Here is a 10,491-nt window from a genome sequence, read left to right on the forward strand (position 1 = left end):
AGCCAGAGAGCCTGAGGCGTATTGCTGCAGGAAATCAGGGCCCACTGCTTCAACCTGGCATCTAGACGCATGGCCTGCAAGGAAAGGGGGTACACAGTGAGGCAGGTGGTGGGAGGACACAGACGTTTCCAAGCACCCTGGAGAAGAATGAGCGAGATGATTTTGGCTGGGGAGCCCTGAGTAAATGCAGTGTAAAAGCTTTGTGACTATGGCCTGGGGAGTCGTTGGAATGAGTATTTATGGCTGTATTTTTCATTGAGCTTGGCTAGAAGACTTCAGAAATGAAAGATTTTTTGGCACCAGAAGCCTTGCACCAACCAGCATATCTCTAAATTAAGTAGTGAGGCAGACAGGCTCTGAGTTACTGGACACAAATTTCATGCCACGGCATGAACATTCAAGCTTCTTGAAATGAGTTCTTGCAATTAGACATTTTAAAATATCTAATGAATACCAATGAAGAAAGAAAAAATGAAGTGATGTCTACTCAAGTAGCTGTTTAATGGCAGAAAGAGAGTGTAGGGTTCATTTGCAGGGCAGCCCGTGGCAGGGACCCCTCCCTTCCCTTTCTTGAAGGTCAGAGTCACCCTAAACCACTTGTAGTTTTCCTGAATAACTTCCCAGTGTCCTAAGCAGTCCGGATACCTTTGAGACACGCCATCTTTCCCTCGACCCCAAACATAAAAGCCGGACCCCCTCCCATGCCTCTAGGCCCTCCCCCCTCACCACAGTCTGCGCTGCCTCACCAGTGCTCCCTGGCCCCAGACGCCCCCATCCCTCACCCCCAACCCCCCACCTCCTGCCCCCCTCCAGCAGTTTCACTTCTCTCATTCCTACTGTTTTCTTTCTCTTTTCTTCTTTGTCTTCTTCCCTTTTCTTCTCTATTTCAGTCCGAAATTCCAGACATTTTGTGCCACCCTTGTGATTTTTGCATATCCTCAATTTACTTAAACTTTTTTGACATTGACTGATGTTTCCCTCTTGACTCCCTTTTAAAAACCTGAACAAAATTACCTTTGAAAGAAGCTCTCCATCAGTGACAAATCAGTATTCCTTGCTATAAGCAGGAGGAAATTATAAAACAGTAATATATATACCATGACAACAGAGCAATGGTATGAAATTCTAGCTGGATACTGCTGGCGACTGGAGGCTCAGAGCTGGAGGCCTACCCACCCTCGGTTAAGAGGAGATAGGGAATGTTAAGACAGGTTTTGAAGACAGACTAGCACCAAGCTGAGGCTTTCTCCATCACAGAATCAGAAGTGACAAAGGGCTCATCTCAGCACTGTTAGTTAGTTAGTTAGTTAGTTAGTTAGTTAGTTAATGCTGTGTCTTTGGATTGTTGTGTGTAGCCCGGGGAACCATGAAGGGAAGTCTCTGAACCCTGCTGTCCTTTCTTCTCTCTCTCATTTCTTCCTGCTTTCCTGTTTGTTCCCTCATTTCCTTCCATCTCCTTCTCCCTTTACCCCTGTCCCTCTAGGAGATTAAGTAAGTACTTCTGTTATCTTCAATGTTCTAACAACCCCTGAGCAAAAAGACAGAGAACAGAATTCAAACCCAGGAAAGATGACCCAAAGAGGTCCCTAGCCAGGCTACCTCCCTGTCCCATGAAAGCCTTGCTTCCAGGGGTGCCTGGGTGGCTCAGGCAGTTAAGCGTCTGCCTTCGGCTCAGGTTATGATCCCAGGGTCCTGGGATCGAGTCTCAGATCGGGCTCTCCACTCAGCGGAGAGCCTGCTTCTCCCTCTCCTTCTGCTGCTCCTCCTGCTTGTGCTTTCTCTCTCTGTCATATAAAGAAGTAAATAAAATCTTTAAAAAAAAAGAAAGAAAGAAAGAAAAGAAAAGAAAGCCTTGCTTCCAGGGGCTGGCCCTCTGCCTCTCCTCCAAGACAGCATCATGTTCTCAAAACTGGGTATGACTTCCTCTCTGACAGCTTTTTGGATACAATGTCAACAGAGGAACACCAATCAGTGAGTGGAGATGCGGCGCCCCATCAGCTACTCAGCCATCCCAGGACACACTGTCCCCCCAGGCAAACCTGGAGAGGGGTAACTCAGGTTGGATTCATTTGGCCAGAGAAACAGACTCACCCAGCAGCTACTCACCATAGCACACAGTGGGATGGCTGAGCCTAACGCATGAGACGTGACATTGTTAGAAGGTAACATCGCGATTTCCGTAAAAGTATTAAAATATGAACACGTGTTAGAGAATTTATTTTGCGCAAATGATATGACAGAACCAGGCAGATAGATGTTATAACTGGTTCAAAGGAAAAGTCAAAACAGCACAAATTTACATGGAGTAAGGGAATGTTGAGATGAATTGCAAATGAAGACAAGTGGTTTTTTTCCCTGCCAACGTGGTGGGGGTGGGAAGAAGTCAAATCTCTACCAGATAGGACCGAATTTACATACCTATCAATTACCTACAATTTGCTCAGTTGCAAAATAGCTTGAAGACAGTTAACAGGGCTTGAATCTCATAACCCTGGAGGGTGTGCTGTAGATGATTCCTATGGATGATTCCGTTTTCCACTGAAACACAACGCTGTTTACACAGGAAGTTCTTAACCCATGGGAGACGCCATTCATTTGATTAATGCTTCCCTAATACCAGCTCCTTGGAGTGCACCCCACACCCACCAGCTCCCCACCAGCCCTCCACCCAGCAGGTAAGGCTGGGAGCAGATGCTCATTTGACAATAGGTATAAGGTGAGTTGGGACTTGGGTTCCAGATGTGACTCATCATTAACTAATACCAGGAACAGCATAGCCTGGATCAGGCTACCTAGCCCTCGAGGTCTCTTCATTCTGTGGGTGCTCTGTTCAGTTTCTCGAGCTCAAAAGTTCCAGAATGCCAGGGAGTAAGAAGCTGATGCCCATAAATCTTAAATTAGCCCAAGGACTTCTGGCAAGTATCTAAGAGGCAAACCCACAGATTGGCCCCACCAAGTCAGTCACTGCCCTGGAGTAAATGGCAAGTAAGATAATATCTTTTTTTAAAAAGATTTTATTTATTTATTTGTGTGTGAGAGTGAGCACAAGCAGGGGGAGCGGCAGACAGAGTGAGAAGCAGGCTCCCCGCTGAGCAGGGAGCCCCACCGGGAGGGGGGCTCCAACCCAGGACCCTGGGATCCTGACCTGAGCTACCCAGGCACCCTTTTGTTTGGTATTCTTACCCACTCCCTCCCACCAACTTTTAACTGTTTAGGGCCCCTGAGCAATACTGTAGAGATGTGATTAACTGGCTGAGAAGATCCTTTCCCACGCGGTTTTCCAGAGTGGTCGCAGAGCAAGACCGAGCACGGATCTCGCTTCGTACTTCAGATTCGGTGTTTTCCCGCAGGGTGGGCCGACCCAACGGCTCTACACGCGGCGTGTGAGATGGGAGAAATCCCCAGAAGGCTCAGAGAGGCTGGGAGGCCGGCTCTGGCTGCACACCCGGGCCAGCCACGCACCACCCCGGGGATGACCAGGGCACGTGCCACCTACGGGGCGCGTCCCGCACGGCCCCCACGCTGCGGCCCTGCAGGAAAAAGCGTGAGTCACGCCGGGGGCGGGGCCGCAGGAGGCCGGCCGAAAGCCCGAGGAGCAATTAACGCGACAACCCTCCCGCGGGCCTGTGCCCGGCGCTGGGCCAGCAAACAAAGTCCACAGGCTCTTGGCCCCGCCCGGGCGTCTCCTGGCCCCTGGAGCAGGAGCAGGAGGAGCGAAGCCGGAGAGGGTGGCGGTGGGGGGAAAGAATCTAGTCTCCAGTCGCTTCAGCCCTAAATTCTCCCTGAGACTGCCAGAAAAGATGCTAATAAAAGACCAATTGTGTGGCCGGAGTGTTTTCTTCGGACTTCTGCCCGGGGAACTGGATAGGAAGCGCAGAAGCAAGGTCACAGCAGTCCCATCCTATGGTAACACCTTTTGCTCGCTACTGACCCCTCCTGGGGTGACGGGGACAGCTCTTGGAGGCCCCGGCGGCAGCCGAGAGAAATAAGATTGACCTGGACACAACTACTGGGTTGTTAACCCCAACATCTGTTGGAGGATGGTCTTCCCTAAACCTCAGGCCACAGACTCAGAGGCTCAAATTTTAGCAATTCCCTTCCCTCCAAGGGGCCCAAAGCCTTTTACACGAGACTTCTCCTGAATCTCCCTAACATTTTGTCCTGGGGAAATGGAGGGAAGCATTGAGGCCTTAGGAGAATGAACTGAACAAAGTTAGGTGTTAGCAAGGTCGCCGTAGCGGCAGAGTAAAGGGTGGATTTGGGGGCGAGGCTAAGGTGAGCCAGGGATCCTTAACAGTCATTTATTGATGCCCTAGTAGGTGCTGACTCCAGCAGGGGGCTTTAGGAAATACCCCATTGAAAGATCTGGAGGGGCTGCAGGAGGGCAAGGGCAGTCGTGGAGAGAAGAGGGTCGGGCCTCCTGAAGGGCTGGATGGGGCGGCGGCCGTAAGGAGAGAGCAGACTAGCACCACGTCCCGGTCCACACCCTTCTGCCCCGAGGAAGAGTTGATTTTTGCTGACAAAGTAAATGCTGCATCCTTCCGGCAAAACAGGACTCTATGCAGAAGGGCAAGCGTGGGACACAGAAAAGAGGACGAATGCTGATTCGAGTACGGTGAGAGATGGGTTCGCTGCAGGGGCTGAGAAGAAGGACTTTGGCATTAATCTGCTCAGAGCCCAAGTCGGGTCTCTGCCAAGCTGACCTGACACGAGATACTTTGTCTCTTCAGCTTGGTTTCTTCACCTGTAGAGAGAATACAACACTCACTGCATGAGGTTTCAAATTTTTGTTTTTAATGATTAAATGATTTCAATTGCTTAGTGTCAAGTAGTTCAGGAAATACAAGCTCAAAAAAAAAAAAAGAATAATAGACAACTGAACGCTATAAAAATAACTGCATTGATTGTTACCATGAGCCAGACGTTGTATTAAACATTCTCCATCATCTCATTTAATCTTCTCAACAGCCCCATGAGGTAAGTATATTACGATGGTTTACAGCTGAGAGAACTGAAGCACAGAGAGCTTACGTACCTGACCAAAGTCACACAGCGAATAAGTGGTAGAGCCAGGACTCAAACCTGACTCCAAAATCATGGACCTTGACAATCACGCTGATGACTTCACAGCACGTACAGGTCAGGGCATAGAAAAAAATGTCTTGGCCTGAGCTACAGAGTTGTCAGGATTTGATAATCACCGAAACCACAGTTATAGATGGAATCATCCAGAAGAAGTGAATACAGTTGAGGAGAGAAGGAAATATCGGTATTTACAGTGCAAAGGAAGAGAAGCTCTGAACAGACTGAACAGGAACAGCCGGAGAGGTGGGGGTGGGTGAGCTCAAGGGAGGAGGGCAGGCTTCCAGGAGGGGGTGTCAACAGGAGCACAAGGAGCAGCCAGCTATGGCTTGAGATGAGCCCAGTGATGGGTCCTTTGATGGTAAGAGCAGGGGAGGGGCAGAGGCCAGGTTGAAGGGACAGAGAGAAACAGACCGCAGAAGGAGGGAGGGAGGGTGATCGCTACAGGTGCATGCAGAGTGGGGGTGGCCTCTGGATTTCTGACGAATGCACTGAGATGGAGAAAGGGTTCCTCCAGCAGGAAAGGACATGCATTCTGAGTGAGAATGCAGGAGGGTGAGGGGTTTTACAGCCAGTAATCTCTCTCTCCTCTGTGAAATTGGAAGTCAGCTGCAAAGGGCGTGCGGTGGGAGCTGGGTAAGCAGTCGGGGAGCCATGGAGAAGACTGGAAACCAGAGCTTCCAGGGGAAGGGGCAAATGGTGTCAGGCTAGCCAAGCTGGGTATCAGGACTGTCAAACAGGGGGAAGCTCCAGTGGAGCTTAGAGACTGTGCATTGGGAAGGGCCAGGGATCTCATTTTGGGGGGCTTTCCCCAACAGCTTCAAGAGTCCCTGACAGGGTCACCCACCGTCCCAGTTTCCCCAGGGTGGTTCTAGTTTTAGCACTTGAAGTCTGGGATCCCAGGAGTTCTGTTGAAAAGAAAGAAGTGGGGGTGGCCCCCGAGCGCAAGGCCAGCAGTGTCCGTCAGAGAGGCGGCGGACGGCAAGTGGGGTATGGAGGCTATTACAAAAACGATCCAACTTTGGCTCTTCACCTGCTCAATTCTCCCTGTCTCTCTTCTGCCTGAGCTACATTCTGCATGTCCTCATGAGCTCTAACCAGTACCGTGGTAACCCTTCTCTCATAGCTTCATCAAAATCCTCTATCCGAGCACATTGACGCCCTGACCCTGGAACACACCTTGTACTCTCCTGATTCCGGTCCTCGAGATACAACACCCCCCCTCACCCGCCCACCTTCTAACAGGTAGCCAGACCCCACCATCCATCAGAGCCCGGCCCAAACCTAATCACTTAGTCTATAACCACATAATATTAGTGCCCCGAAGAACCTTTAAGACCCGCCAGTCCAGTATCATGTGTCTTCAGGGATCTCCCTGTGTAGACATAGCTCCTGGAGAGTGGGTCCAATTTTACACTTCTCAGGGGTCCTCTTAGCCCCCAGCACAATGACTGATACACACAACAGATGCTCACTAAGTACTTATCGACTGACAGATTAATCAATAAATGCTCACAGACTGCGGAGTGAGTGTAACCCGCCCCGCTGTTGAATCTGCAGACAAGCTCTCAGGAGAGACAGCTGGGGAAGGTGGGGAGGAGAGGCTGGCTGTGAGCCAGGGCGGCACTGCTGGGCCACCCTGGGATGCTGGGGTGGGAAAGGAGCGATTACAAAGCTGAAAGCCACAGAGATTATCACCCCTCGCACGGACACGTTCAATGACAAATTATAACCCTCGACTGTCTTTTGCGATCCGCTTTGATATCATCTCTGCTAAAGGGAGTGTGCCTGCTGCCACCCCCATCCCTGGCCATTTTTATCCCAGCCCTTAAGGTCGGGATCTGGGGTGGGAGGGAGATGAAAAGGGATCCTTGGTAGGGCCCACAGAGACCTCTCTACTGAAGCTGCCTTTCCGGGCCCTGGGAGGGGTGGGAGCACCGGGCGGGGAGAGGTCCTTTGTGTTTGCTGCAGGAGGAGGTCTGGATTTCCCCTGATTGATTTGGATTTCCAAAGAGCCTGGAAGATCTGAGGATTCTAGATCCACTCTAAGCTGTGCAGTTAGGTCTCTTTTTAGTGATCAGCGGTCCTGGCCAGGCGTGTTGGTTTTGACAGTTCATCAACCGGTGAGCAAACATTTGCTGAGGGCCTGCTTATTGGGGGACAGCAGAAGGAACATGGCAGAGAACCCCCGAGAGGAGTTCACAGTGCGATTGAGGTCTCAACACTGCAGCCGTTAGCAAATGATATGACAGTCACGGTCTGTGTGGCTCAGACTGTCGCCGGCCTCCCAGCACCAACCGCCTCCAAATTCTCTTCAAAGACTTCACAGCCCCAGCCACTGGGGAGGATGCCACCAGGGAGCGGAGGAAGAGGTGGCCACTCCTGGTTTTGAGGATGTGAGGGGAGGAACGAGAGGCAAGGCCATGTTCCAGCCTGAGGGGGCAGCCGGCTTGAGAGGAGGAAAGGAACCTAAGGAGATAAACATAGAGGAAAGCACCAGGCAGGGATAGACAGACAGATGGGGTTTCAGTCTCTAGCTGATCAGCATCCCCCTCCCCCGCCCCCCCCCCCCCAGTCTCTAGTGCGGAATTTTCCTCCGACTGGTTATGATGAGGTTCAAAGACACGCTACCCCAAAATACAGCATCTCAGCATCTTGAATATTTTAGGCTGAGGGAATTGGAGAAAAGAGCAGAAATGGGAAAGTCACTCTGAGCCCCCAACCCTCTTCCCTGAAGCAAATCATAAAACCCTCCCGTGAGAGGCACCCTCCCTACACCCAGAGGAAAGGAGCATCCTTGTCTCTGAGGACAAAGGGACGCCAAGCAGAACCCTACAAAGCGGCCTTCCCAAATCTCCCCCAGGTTGCTGCAATCCCCTCATACTCCATCACTCCTTTGTCTTACTCCTCCACGACTACCTGCCCTAAGTCAAACCTAGCAGAAAATACTCAGGTTTCTCCAGGCCTTCACTTCCTTGTGAAGGCTCCTGTGTCACAAAAAACTCAGATGAAATAAGTCTGTGTGCTTTTCTCCTGTTAACCTGTCTTTGTCGGTTTGATTTTCAGACATGGCCAGGGACCCTAAGAGGGCTGAGGAAAACATTTTTGTTCCCTACAGTTACTTGAGTCAATGCTTCCCCACCCTCACCCCCTCCCCCGATTCTACAAGCCAGGCCCCCACCCTCACAGTCAAAGGAGCCCCAGGAATGGACACAGCACCTGTTCAGTGAGGCCTGGGGTAATTCAGGAGGAGGACCTTGAAGGATGGAGAGGAGAGAGAGCGGCCCAGGTGTGGAGGAGGATGGGAAAGAAGGCTCTAGATAGACATGAGGCAGGATGGTGGCCAGACAGGCCAGAGGGTGGGTCTGGAAGGGTGATGTGGAGGTTGGGGGCCCTCTAGGCAGAGTGCAGGAGTGAACCCTCTCTCTGGGGCCCCGGGGAGGGGAGCTTGGGTGGAGGCGGGGTCCTGGCAGGCCAGCCTGGCCTCTGAGCCCTGCAGGAGGCCGGCAGCTGTCCGACTGGCTGCACACTCCCTCCCTCCACGGTAATCCCTTTCCACTTTATAAAGCAAAGCTGGGACTGCACACTCAGATTACACTGTGACTCGCCAGCAGCCCATCCTATAGCTGGCTTCATTTCATTTTCTGATTTTGTCCACATCTCCTCCAACCATTCTGTTCTTTTGACTTGTTAGAAACCCTCAGCTTTTCTGACTTCCCATTTTTAAAATGTCTGAAAGCTTGCTCGGCGTTGTGATTCTGGTTCTGGGGAGAAGGGGCACGAAACGCCCCTTTTCAGGTCTCTACTTTTCATCTGTATTGGATGCCCCAGCAGCAACTTTCGAATTTCAAACCAAAGGCAAGGTTCTGGAAGTTCTTACGGCAACCCTGATTTACACCCCAGAAGGAGCCTTCTGGATCACCAACTGCATCCTGGGTGGTTTTCACTGGGCAGTGTTTGCGTGGAAGGCCTGTTTGCCAGCCACCTCAGGGATCTGCTGGGGCCTGAGACAGCCTGTCTCCCCCTCCCAGCCCCACCCAACCTCTGACTCTTCCGACCTTGCTCCTTCCTGCTGCGCCAAGGTGGGGCCAGCCACCTTCCCCCACTCAGTCCTCTGTGACTCAGTGGAAGCCGGTGGCCACTTCCCCCCACCCCACCCACACTCACATTCCGATGGCCAGCTCACTGGCTTCCTGGCACTCGACCCACACCCACCAGGCCTCTGCCTAGAGTAAACAGTCATCTCTTTATGGGATGATTTACCAGGGCCAGGGCCAGCCCTGTATCGGAAGGGGTCACGTGTATCTCAGCCTCTGAGAGCATGCCTTTCTTTCCCCAGCTAATAGCTGACCTCTGTGAGTCTTCCTTTTGACCCCCGCTGACCTGGGACCTTTCGTTTCAGGGAACTAGGCCCTGTGCCTCAGTGTCATCCCTAGCACAGTGCTAGCTCCATACTTTGGAATTTTGAAAAGAGTTTTTTAAAAAAGCAAGGGATTAATACATGGAGAGCAATTGAGAGGCCCCCAGGCGCCCCCAGCACCTGACAGAGCCGGCCTCCTCCGTAAGGGCTCACGGGGGCCGGGTTAAAGCTGGAGTGGGTGATCCCCGGGCTGAAGCTCCGCTCTTCCCCTCCAAGGTCTCTGTGTTGTGTGGCCACCCAGGCCTCCGCTCCTCACCTGTATACTGGGTGTCGTAGTTCTATGTCTCATCAATTCCAGGATGTACACTTTTCTACCGTTTACTATCTCGGAAACTGGGCTCTGCAGGCTGTGTCTTCCGGTCAGTGCGGAGGTAGGGCGCTGTGCTGGTGTTTGCTGCAATGCCCCTTCCTGCACGAGCCTGCCTCCCATCTGCGGAGCTCGGGGTGGCCATGTGACTTGCTGTGGCCAGTGCAGTGTGTAGGGAAGTGACATGTATCACAGCCTGGCCTTGGCTTTAAAAGGCAGCCAGCAAAGTTCCAGAGGGAGGCTGTTCCGTGGACCTGGATCCCATGGTGCAGACGAGGAGGGGCCCATGGGCATTTACTTTTCTTCTTTAGCCCCGGAACTTTGGGGTTCTGTTTTGACAGCACAATCTCCAGTATCCTGACTGGTATCGCCTCTTCCAGTTAATCGACAGATTTTTTTTTTCTTTCTTAGTGGTGTGTAATGGTACCACTCACAATCGATGGTGATGTCGATTCAGTGAAACACGGTGGTCCCTCTCGCAGACCAAATGAGTTCATTGCTTCGCACGGTGCCTCGCCTGCACCAAGTGTTTGACTCACCTTTGCCACCGCGGTATTTCTAGCCCTCCGCACACAGCCAGTGCTCATTGTAAGTTTGGAGTCATGAGCTGAGGACACAGAAAGTTGACAGCCCCCTCAGATCCCTTGTGGAATGAGAAAGGGTATAAAGAAGTTCAAGCGAA

General features: G+C 51.8%; 1 long non-coding RNA gene across 1 annotated transcript; it reads right to left on the reverse strand.

Annotated features, from left to right (window-relative positions):
- Window positions 1-2,998: 2,998 nt before the first annotated feature.
- On the reverse strand, window positions 2,999-9,934 carry LOC130543169 (uncharacterized). The gene is made up of 2 exons (XR_008958302.1): window positions 9,759-9,934; window positions 2,999-4,744 (listed from the first exon to the last, which is right to left on the reverse strand). It is a non-coding gene; the product is annotated as an uncharacterized LOC130543169 (long non-coding RNA).
- Between the last annotated feature and the right edge of the window lie 557 nt (window positions 9,935-10,491).

Source organism: Ursus arctos, unplaced genomic scaffold, assembly GCF_023065955.2.
Source record: "Ursus arctos isolate Adak ecotype North America unplaced genomic scaffold, UrsArc2.0 scaffold_8, whole genome shotgun sequence".
Taxonomy (NCBI): domain Eukaryota; kingdom Metazoa; phylum Chordata; class Mammalia; order Carnivora; family Ursidae; genus Ursus; species Ursus arctos.